Source organism: Benincasa hispida, chromosome 4, assembly GCF_027475165.1.
Source record: "Benincasa hispida cultivar pf3 chromosome 4, pf3_genome.v1.1, whole genome shotgun sequence".
Classification (NCBI taxonomy): Eukaryota; Viridiplantae; Streptophyta; class Magnoliopsida; order Cucurbitales; family Cucurbitaceae; genus Benincasa; species Benincasa hispida.
The window spans coordinates 62,667,622-62,678,998 of NC_143481.1; positions in this window are offsets into that span (position 1 = coordinate 62,667,622).

Here is an 11,377-nt window from a genome sequence, read left to right on the forward strand (position 1 = left end):
TACGTATCTACGCTTCCAAAGTGTTCAAGTAATCAAAGATTTCTTACATAGGAAGCGGTCTTAGTAATACCTCTTTACGTATCTACATTTCCAAAGTTTTCAAGTAATAAAAAATTTCATCCAAAAAATTCATATATCTGACAAACTGAAGAAATCCCTTCAACATCTAGGGCGGTACATTGCAAGATAGATTTTGATAGACTATTTTCGCCCAAATATTTTAGCCCATCACTTACATCGTCGCCTACTAATTTACTAACTTATAACTTAGGGGATGATATAAACTAAGGTTAGTATTTCAATGATTGGTCTTGGCGACTCATAACTTAGGGGATGATGTAGACCAAGGTCAATATTCCTTTAAAAAAATCCAAAACCAAAACCCTACTAAAATGTGCATAAATATTTACTTGATGAAGATGAACTTGAAGATGATGAACCGAAATGTTGAAGAAAAACTGAAAGAATGTGAGAAGTTTTGAAAGGAATTTGAAAGATTGAACAAAAAAACAATCATGGAAGAGGGATTGGAGTTTTGAATCTTTTTCCTAAAAAAAAAGTATAATGGTCTTTTCCTACCTATGAGGGGTAAAAAATACATTATTTTTAAAAAGGTCCATTTTTTCAAAGAAAAACTTCCAATAGGTCATTTTTGTCAATTTTCCAAAAAATAGATCTAATTCTGCTTGATTCAATAGATTTTTTTTTTTTTTTTTAAAAAAAGATTCGATTGTCTTAAACATTGAGTTATATATTCAAGTATAGTTTCAATCTTATTTTCTTTTTTCTTTTTTGAGACAACAAATTAAACTGAAAGAAAACACCGCAACCAACTACTCTTTAACTTCATTATCACACATGAAGGAGAGAAGGTTGTCTAGAAAACATCTTTTAAATTAAAAAAAAAAAAAATTCAACCCTTGAAAGAGCCATAAAATTGCTAAGACATGAGTAGATGGTTAGGATAATGGAGTTAAAACTCCACAAAGCACTCATGATATATATAATTTTGACTTGATCAAAATGGAAGAAAAACCTTTTAATTTTAGTGTGAATCACGGATTGGGCTCAACCCATTTATCTACTTAGGTTTTTTAGTAGGAAATTGTAAAAAATAGCATGGTTAGGTTTTCACTGTACAAAACTAGCACGTTTTTTGAAAACATGTAAAAATAGTTTTTCTTGGTCCATCTCGAGCGAGATTGACTACCAAGAATTAGTTAAAAAATCACCTTTTTCTAACTTATCAATTGTTTTGGGCCTTCTTGATACACGTCGGCTGATTACACATCGAGATTTGTTAATTCTTTTATGTAATCTTCCCAAACCTTATACCAAGTCTTATACTATTTTTAATTTTCTCCAAAGTCGGTTATGTTTACTAAATATTATATCAAATTATTACATAATTTTTCAAAATTTTAGCATAATTTATGTTTCCACAATTATATGAATTTTCAAAAATCCAAATGGGTTTTCTAGTTATCAAAATAGATTTTCCAAATTGATTCAATATTTTTAAATTTTGTGAAATATCAAACTTTTAAAAATTTTGGGTAAGCTTTGGTATATATATAGAATCTCGGTGTTAAGTCTGCTTGAGATTCAACTGAGAAAGCTTAAATATATGAATTTTAGTGTTAACTATGTCCGAGATTTTACCGAGAAAGCTTAAATAATAGAATCCTAGTGTTATTTTGCCCAAGATTAGCACCGAGATTGACAGACTGAATCTTACTGGTATTGTTCCCAAAAGATTGTCGAGCAAACAATACTTATATGCACCGAACAAACTACTTATACTAACTAGTAGTACAAGAAGAAACCAAGGGGGGTTTTGTGAAAATTGTGAATTAAAATTGCATGAAAAATCAAATTGCACAATATGAAAGAATTTGTAAAAATATCAATTGAACAAAATATTTAACTTGGGTAGTTCTAGTTTATTTCGTGCATTTTCAATTCTATCATAGACTATTCAAAAGACATGTGAGAAACTCAAATTACATCATTTAGAATCCTAACCGATAGTCCACAAAATCAAGTTAATTAAAGGAAAAGCAAGAATCCTCAACTCATCAATCAATCAACAGACAATAAGGTCCAAGGGAAAGCTAAGCTAAATAATTGATTTCCATCGTCTAAACAATTATTTGAGCGAAAATTATCTAAGTTAGGAAGTAATGCTTATTAAATGAAATCCCAATTTAACTTCACAAACTTACTTAACTCTTGCTTCTAGGTGACGACTACCTAACGATTACAAATTAGGGCTAATCAAAGCAATCAATTATACATGTATAGCTAATTTGTAAGATTATCCCATATGAGACAATTGAATAATAAACACAAGATAAATTCTCATAAAATTCAGAACAGTCTCACAGAATTACATAACATAGTCTCAAGAACGAATTGGAATGAAAGTAAACTACGAATCCCAAGCTAAGTTCTTACTCTTTAGCCACAAATCATCTGTTAATTCAATACAATGCTCAAAGGGGAAGAAGATTCAGAATTCTGGTGAAAATAGAGGAAGAAATTGAGTAGAAAAAGGGGTGGCTGTCTATTTGAGTGTGTCTTGAGTGTTGGCCCCGAATGGCCTATTTATAAGTTTGTTGCAGCGTCGCAACGCTGCGGTGCATTTTTGCTGAGCGTCAAGGAGGCATCACAACACTGCCCTTGACGCTTGGTTGCACACGCGCAGAGGTGGGAGTCAGTCAAACTACATAGCGTCGCAGTGCTAGGGTTGAGCGTTGCAACACTACCATTCTGCCGCACAACGTTGGAGTTGAGCATTGCACTAGTGTTGCGATGGCGGCATTGTTTCATCTTCGTAGTGTTGCAATGCTTAGAGTGGCGTTGCAACGTTGTCCTGCACCCGAGCCTACTGCCTTTAAGCATTGAGCGAGCTTTGGGCTTATGCTTTGGAGGAGCGTTGCGACGCTTTACAGGGCAGAATACTTCAATGTGTTGGGCTTCTTTCTTCATTAGTTCAATTTGGCTTCTATCTTGGTCATCTTAACACCTTTTTGTCCCGAACGCTTCATTCGACCGCTTGTACCCCGAGTTAAGTAGAGGAAGATAGCACATTTTCAGTGCTATCAGAGATGCACATAATCTCGATGTATAATCTGGCGAGATGTACCAAGAAAGCCCCAAACAATCAATAAGTTGGAAAAAGTTGATTTTTTTTTTTAACTAAAATCCCGTGGTTGATCTCGCCCAAGATAGACCGAGAAAAACTATTTTTACGAGTTTTCAAGAAGTGTGCTAGTTTTGTAAGGTGAAAACCTAATCGTGCTATTTCTGACAAATTCCCGATAATATGTGTGTGTGTTTAATTGAGAGAAGGGTGGTGCGTGTGTTTCACATTATTTTTTTTTTTTAAAAAAAGGTGATAGCAAATTGAAGTGTTTGTGGTAGAAGACATATTTTTTTTTTCATGCGATTGAAGATATTTGTTCTTTTATGTTTTTAGCATGTGATAGTGGCAGTAAATATCGAGAGAATATTGTGAGTGTTCTCTTGTATATTTCAGGTGTTTCCTTTATTTTTTTATTTCAAGTTATCGAGCCGTGACACTGGAAATCAAATAGTTTGTGTTGGGTTATTCGGAAGAAATTTGTAGTGTGAGTTTGAGGGTTTTTTGCAATTTTCATTATAGTAAAACCTACAGTTTCAAAAGACTAGATGTAGTCCCAAATCTGGGGCGAACCAATATATTTTTCGATGTCGTTCTTTTTTTCTCTTCTCTTTATTATTTGTTATGATCATTAACCTTTTTTGCCCTAACCCATGAAGTGGGAATTTGAGATATAATTTTGTTATTTTGCATTTATTTATATCTTGTATAAATTCCCAGCAAGTGGTATCAGAGCTATTTGGTTCAAGAATCATGGGATTATTAGAGTCAAGAGGTTTCGAGGGAATCATGAAATTTGATTAAATTTTTGGGTACTGGAATATGAAAATTAAGGATTTCTTAAGTTACAAAAAAAAAAAAACAAAAGAAAAAAAGAAAAAAAGAAAAAGAAATGCATAAAGCATTGAAGGAAGAGACCGAAAGGGATGTCAGATGAAGATGGGAAGAACCTGAATGAAGAAGCAATAACAGTCATTAGGATGTGTTTGTCGCAGTAAAGTTGATTGAAGCACTTACAAATAGATATGAGAAATCACTGGCTAATAGTAAGACTTATCTCCTTAAGAAATATTTTAACATGTAAATGACCGAGGATGTTTAAGTTAATTCCTATATTAATGTGGTTACCATTTTAATTAATCAGTTGAAATCTATCAAGATAGAGTTTACTAATGAGATGTATGCTATTTAGTTAATGTCTTTGCCTGATAGTTAGGAAACTATGTAAACATCAATGTCTAATTCAATTGGGGATAATACATTAAAGTTTTTAGGAGTTTGTGATTTAGCTATAGCTAAAGAAATTCGTAAGAAGGATAGTAGTAAAGAATCTGTTGTAAGTTCAACTTTAGGAGTGACTAAAGCTAAAGATAAGATAGACTCTGAAAATGATGAGCGAGTAGCAGTAATAAAAGTGGAACGAAAGGAATAAGAAGATAAAATGTTTTTATTATCACAAGAAATGTCACTTAAAAAATCAGTCTAAGAAATTAGAAGAGGATTAGAAAAGAAAACAACTAGTAAATGTGGTTGAAATGATGATGAACTTAGTGATGCATGTGTTTGTTTTAGAATAACCTTGAAGATTATAGTCATTCGTCTCAATGGACAATTGATAGTGTGAAGCAAGAACACAAGCATACGTGATCAAGTTATTGTAAAGTAAAACGACATGAAATGATGAGTATCATCCCCACGGATCAAATTCACTGTTTTGCCTATCTATTTTAGAATTGTGTCAAATTTAGCTAAGGATTGGAAATCAAGTTTTAGTTCGTGAATTTTTTAAACAATAAGTGAAATTAAAAATAAATGTGAAAATACAAGAGTTAAAGTATTCTAGGGTATTGATTTCATTACCTACTTCATCAAGCTATTATTAGTGCATTCATAGAATCTTGTATAAACATCATACTTAAATCTAGAAACTTAAATCAAGATTTATTTTGATAAAAAACAACCTATTTTCATGTAACTTAAAATGATAACTAATTTCTTGATACCAAATTAAGAAGCAAGGCACTAAGTAATGTCATTGACAATTTTCACTATTAACCTAACTATTTTCATGAGAGATTAATAATGGTTCTATGATATAATTCCGGTTAAACATTCAATTCATCAATCAAACATTCATTCTAATAATTATTGAAGGCCAATCAATAAGAATTAAGCACAAAATACTTACCTAAATTCATAAGTAAATTCATCAACACCCTTAAACCAAAGAGTTTAACTACTCATAGCTCTAAAAAACATACTTCTATACAAGTTTGCAAGCATAAACAATTAAGTGATAAAGGGAAACGAAGAAGAACTACTATCAAAGACTCTATCATCTCTTGAATCCTTTAAGCATGCCTTAATCTTCACCTCAGGAACTTGAACTACCTTCAAAATAAATCCCTCGCACTCTTTACTCTTTTAGCAATAGAAACTCACTTCAGGGCTCTGAAATTCCATGATGAAGACTGCTCAATTGCCTTAGATTCTATAGAAAAATCATTCCAAAAATTGATTTTTTTTCTTTAATTAAAATGGTATCACAACGCTGCTATGCTAAAGAGCCTTAGGCATCTCTTGTTGCTGTAGCACAAAGTGCACACCTCCCTCAAAACTATGCTTTTGGATTTTAACACCGAGGACATCACTGACCTAGTGTTGCGATGTTGCCCTGCATTTTTGTAACTTGTGACTTTCTTCATCTTTTCTTGGAGATTTGGCTTGGTTTAGTTCTTTTGACTCGCAATTCATGTTTTCTTGATAATTTTCTAAAAAACACTAGCAAAAACATTAAATGTAATATAAATATTCCTAAATAAGAAGTAAACTTCCTTACACATAGCTTCAGAAACGAATCTATTCACATCTTTCACATCAAGAAATCTTGGTCTAATGAGGATAGGAAATGGTAGAGTTTCCAAAATCACTGGAAATGGAAATATTAATTTAAAGATGGAGTGTGGAGAAAATTTAGCCCTACAAAATATCAGGTTTGTGCCTAGGATGAAGATAAATCTCATCTCTATTGGCAAGTTGGATGATAATGGTTACAGTTGTGAGTTTGTTAGTTTCCAGTGTAAAATTATGTTTGGATCCCAGGTAGTAGCAGTTAACCACAAATGTTCCTCACTATACAAATGTCAGTTTGATGTTGACAAAGAATCAAAGAGATGGTGGATGCTAGTTTAAGTAGCAGATGACAGATGCAGAGGTGTAGTTGAGCTAGCAACAATGATAGCCAATTTTGATCAGTCAGATCAAGATCCATCATTTCAAAAGTAATTGGAAAGTTCGAGATAGAAAGTTGATGGCTATCATGAACCCCCAATTGTTAGACATTCGAATTGATTGATGCGCCTAGGTGAGTAATGACATCAAAGTGGAAGGCCAGAGTAGTTGCTAAGGTCAAGGATAAAGTCTTCAACTTTACAGCAGGTTTGAAAGAAGAAGTCAAACAATTTGCAGAATGTATCTTCTTCAAGAACAAGTGTTCAAGATTAAATAAGATGTCAGTTGGTACCACTTAGCTGAAGTCGGAGTACGTGAATGCCTTTTATGTCTAGTAAACAAATTCCACATAGTTTGCTCATACCTCGAGGTAAGCACAGATGAGTCACATTTTTTTTTATAGTTTTCTATTTGTGAATTTGTTGTTGCTACACGTTTTATGTTGAGCCATGTTGTTTGCCAAAAAGATTAGAGAATACAATTGTAGTGGAAATATAGTCCTAGAGTTTGCCAAAAAAATAAGTTTCGATGCAATGGGAACCAAGATAATCGTTTATTCTTTGAGTGGGAGATTGTTAGGATTTTGGAGACAATTCCTTCAAGATTGATACTTATCTTTGTAATATTCATATTGAAATCTCTAAATAAAATTTGCTTCCTTCAACAGTGGACATAGGTATTAGTTGCGGAACCACTTAATCCTCGTCCTCACCTTCTTCTTTCTTTTCTTCCTTAACATGCATGTGTAGTTTTTAACATCTTCTTTAAAATCACCATTAGAGAGCATCTGAGAGAAGAGAGAATTTCTTTTCTTAACTTTGTGTTGTCTATATAGTTGGGTTTTATGCACTAAAACTCGTAGATAGAAAATGTAAACAATTGACTTTCATCAATAAAGAGTTATCGACGTCCTTTTAATAACTGTTATTGATTTTATTGTAGTTGTTTAGTCTTAATAACCCTAAATCTAATAAACTAACATCCTGAGCTTTCTTACGAGTCTTTAACTGTATGTGGAGACATACATGGATCAATGTTCAAAATACAACCTAAAAGATCTATAGTATAGGGATAAGGATGAGTACCTTATCCTGGTGACACTATGGATATGACTCACTTCGTATTTGACACAAGCGCAATGATCCAACGCGTTCGTGTAGGTGACATGCGAATGGGGGTATCCTATGCAATGAGTTTTCATAATACTGGACCGCGAAATAGTAACCACTAGATGTAACTTCATTGACTAGTTAGGTTTCTATTTCAATAGGATGATCTAGGCAACTTAGTTTTAATCCTAAGTGTATTATGAACTCTTGTTCACGAGGGATTGTCCTTTGATTTGTATGGGTGAGAGTGGTTAGTTTTTCGAATCAATAATCCTACCATTTTGGGGATAAGACCGAGTGAGGAGCTGAGAACATAATAATACAAGATGGATTTCACTCCTTCCTGGCTATAGGGTAAGTAGATGAATGTTCCCTTAAGTGGTGTCTCCGGGTCTTGAACAAAGGGCCTTACCCTCTCACTGGCTTGAGAGGAGTTTCTGTTTAATGGTTGGACAATAAACAAGTTATTCATTAAAGAAGCACTGGTACTTAAGGATATAGAGGTAATCTAGGGGTAAAATGGTAATTTTGATCAAATAGATGTTATAAACACTTGTGAAGGACTAACTTGCTATTATTGGTCTATATCCGTGGACATAGAAATATATCTGCAGTGAGAAGAGTGCAGCTGTGGATTTTTAGTGGAATGTACTTGAATGAACCTTATGAAAGAAGACCTATGAGTAGAAGCAAGATGGTTCTAAATTCACTGTGACAGAAATACCACATTTATAAACAAACATACTGGTTATGCATTTAACAACAAATAACGACATTCTTTTCAAACTTAAATACAAAGGAGCAAGAGACATACCTCTTGAAGAACTCTTCTTCCCTTTAAATCTCACTCTCGTCATGGAATAACAACTCTTGCTATCGCTGTGCATGCAAAGCCTATCGTCCATCAAATCTCGCTATTACTCACCACTGAATAGTCTTCTACATGAAGAAGGCAGCAAGGAGGACACTACTGTTGGGGTTGATGCCCTGGAGTCTCGTGTCATTTAGTTTGTAAACAGTTTGTACGAACGCTTGTGTTGTATAATATATGATATTTACTTCACATCTTGTATTTTGCTCATGCATTTTAGAAGTGAAAGTTGTCCCCACAAACCAACACAGGTCCTTTCAGCATGCTTTGCCCTCACTCACATGCATCCTAGAAAAATTCCCAGAAGGTCACCCAACATAGGATTGCTTCAAGCTAAGCACGCTTAACTTTGGAATTCTTATGATTGAGCCACTAAAAAGGAAGGTGCACCTTATTGGTATAGGTAGTAACTTTCAGATATTTTAAGCCTTTCTTAACCATACTTTCATGTCCTCAGGACCCCTCTCATTCGGATGTGATATCGGTTCATTTATGTATCCCTCTTGAACTCGGGTCGTTACATACCTACCAACTTCCGCTTTGTTCACCCCCGAACCACATCTTACTGGGAGAGATTCCTCTCTGATACCATCTTGTTTAGCACATGTTCACGAACAGATGTACCTTCTTCCATTTTGGAGTTGAATATGTATTTAAGAGCCTCAGGCATAAGCTGTTCATACGGTTGTCCAAACATCCACCACAGGGACTCCATGATCTCACGCGCCGAGACCATAGGCTCATGTTTCTTGGCTAAGACTTCAGAAAGACTTGCCAAGATGTAGGCTCGGGCCTTCTCATTCGTTCTTGTCCATCGCTCGTATACCTTCCGAACATTTCGAACGACATTAGGAGCTGGAATAGAAGGACAAGCCTCCGTGAGAGTGAACATGAGATCCTCGATGATCAGGATCATCATGATCATGTGTTTCCATGTTGCGAAATTATCGCCAGTAAGTTTTTCGGCGCTTAACAATGCTAACGTGGCTATTGCCATTTTTGAAAACGTTGCTGAAAATACGGACAAAATTTTATTAGATTTTGCTAAACCAATTTCAAACCAATCAATTTTGCAAAACAGTTTCAAGTACCCTAAGTTATAGACTTCTATTTTGCAATGATGCCCCAGTGAGGCAGGACAAACGTCACCGGTGGGGTGATCAATTGCCCCTTCACTGGGATGAGACATTCTCAACCATTAGGCAGAGCCAACTTTTGGAACTGAACCTAAAAACCACCATTTTTCGATCCAGAATCGTTAATCTTTAACTATTTTACGTAAGTGTAACCCCTCGCTTTTGGTGCCAAAGTCCCGCCCTAATGAGCCCACTGTAGAGAAGAAGCAGATTAGGATAAGAGACTAAGTTACCTTATCCTCTTACAGGAGATCCAATAAAGAAATTCGCAAAACTGCCATCTTTTAGAGAGACATTCCCAGGGTGCCTCAAGGCGATGCGCAGTAACTTTATTCAACCTAATGAGGGAGACTAAGGAATATACTATCGCACTCCCGCTCCCACTTACTATGAACACTCTCTCCATCCATCTTGATACTGACTTACCCAAACACCATCCGTTAGGGGGACACGCCAAAGGTGCCGCGAGGCTGAGGGTAGACTCACGGTATGGACTATTTAGAAGAAACGTGAAAGGTTTACGTGAAGCATCTCATGCCCCAAGTACCTCCCATTGAATGTTTTACCTAGAGGTTCATTAACCTAGACAATCCGGCTACTAATTTTAGTCTAAGTCGTCTTTTTAAACTCTGCTCATAAACAACGTTTGTCTATGAAATATGAACAAGTTCAAGTAGTCACATTTAAACACTTTAATGGATTGTCCTTAACTTGCATGCATGCATCAAATCTATCTAATTCACCTTTCCAGATAAGTTCCCAAGTAGGGTGTTACGTTTCCGTCAACTTAAATACCCCAGCCTAGACAGAACCCGCCTTAGACAAAAGGTCCCTTATAGATATATTTGCAACACTTTAACCTTTTATTAGCCAATTTAATCCTATTAAACTGATTAAAAGATTAAAGCCTTAGGGTTGCTAATCATATTAGAATCGTGATCTTAGGTCTATATGATCCAAGTTTTAAACATTTTAAAACGATGAATAAACCTAAGTGAGCATGCATGTCTTTCTTATTATTTTTTTAGTTCTAATTTCTCTTTAACTTTTAAAAAGAAACAACTAAAACCATTGTGCACAACGAGGCGTTTATAACATTTATAAAATAACCTATGTGTCATGCTATCATTCACCCTTATACTATAACAATTATAATATAAAGATGATGCATGTCAATCCTTTTTATGCATGCATAAATATAATTCTTATATTATATGATGCATGAGCATGCTCTTACATAATTAAATCATGCTTCTTAAATTATAACAATTACAATAAAGAGATGATGCATGACCATTCCATAACCTAAGATGGGATTTACTATATGTGCATACCATATGACATATAAAAAAACATACATCGCATGTAATAAATAAAGGATTAATGGATAGGGATGAGGGAATGAAATAACCCTATCTATTATATTTTTTATCGAGAAAACTGGTTCACAGGCGAACCAGGTATTAAACCACCAGGAGGACTCCATCGTGTAGTAAATGCCGTAGGTAGATGATCGTCCAGTGTGCACTAGACGAAAGAAGCATAATTAAACAATCGCGTAGATGAAGACGAGGCTGCGAAGCCTGATCGTCTATGCGATCGCTTAGCGCGATGACAGGTAAACGATTTACCCTGCGTTACTAAGCGATCGTTTAGTCAGTTACTAAGCGATGAAGCTTGCTGAGCTAAACGATCGTCCAACGCGAGCACACGTTAAACGATACGCGAGCATCTCATCATCTACACAACCCGATACTCTGCGATCGCGTACCCGATCGTCAACCCAATGCTATCAACTTTTGATTGCATACCCCATCATTTAACCAATGCGTTCAACAGAGATTGCGTACTTCATCGTCTTTACGATGCGATCAACAATGATCAA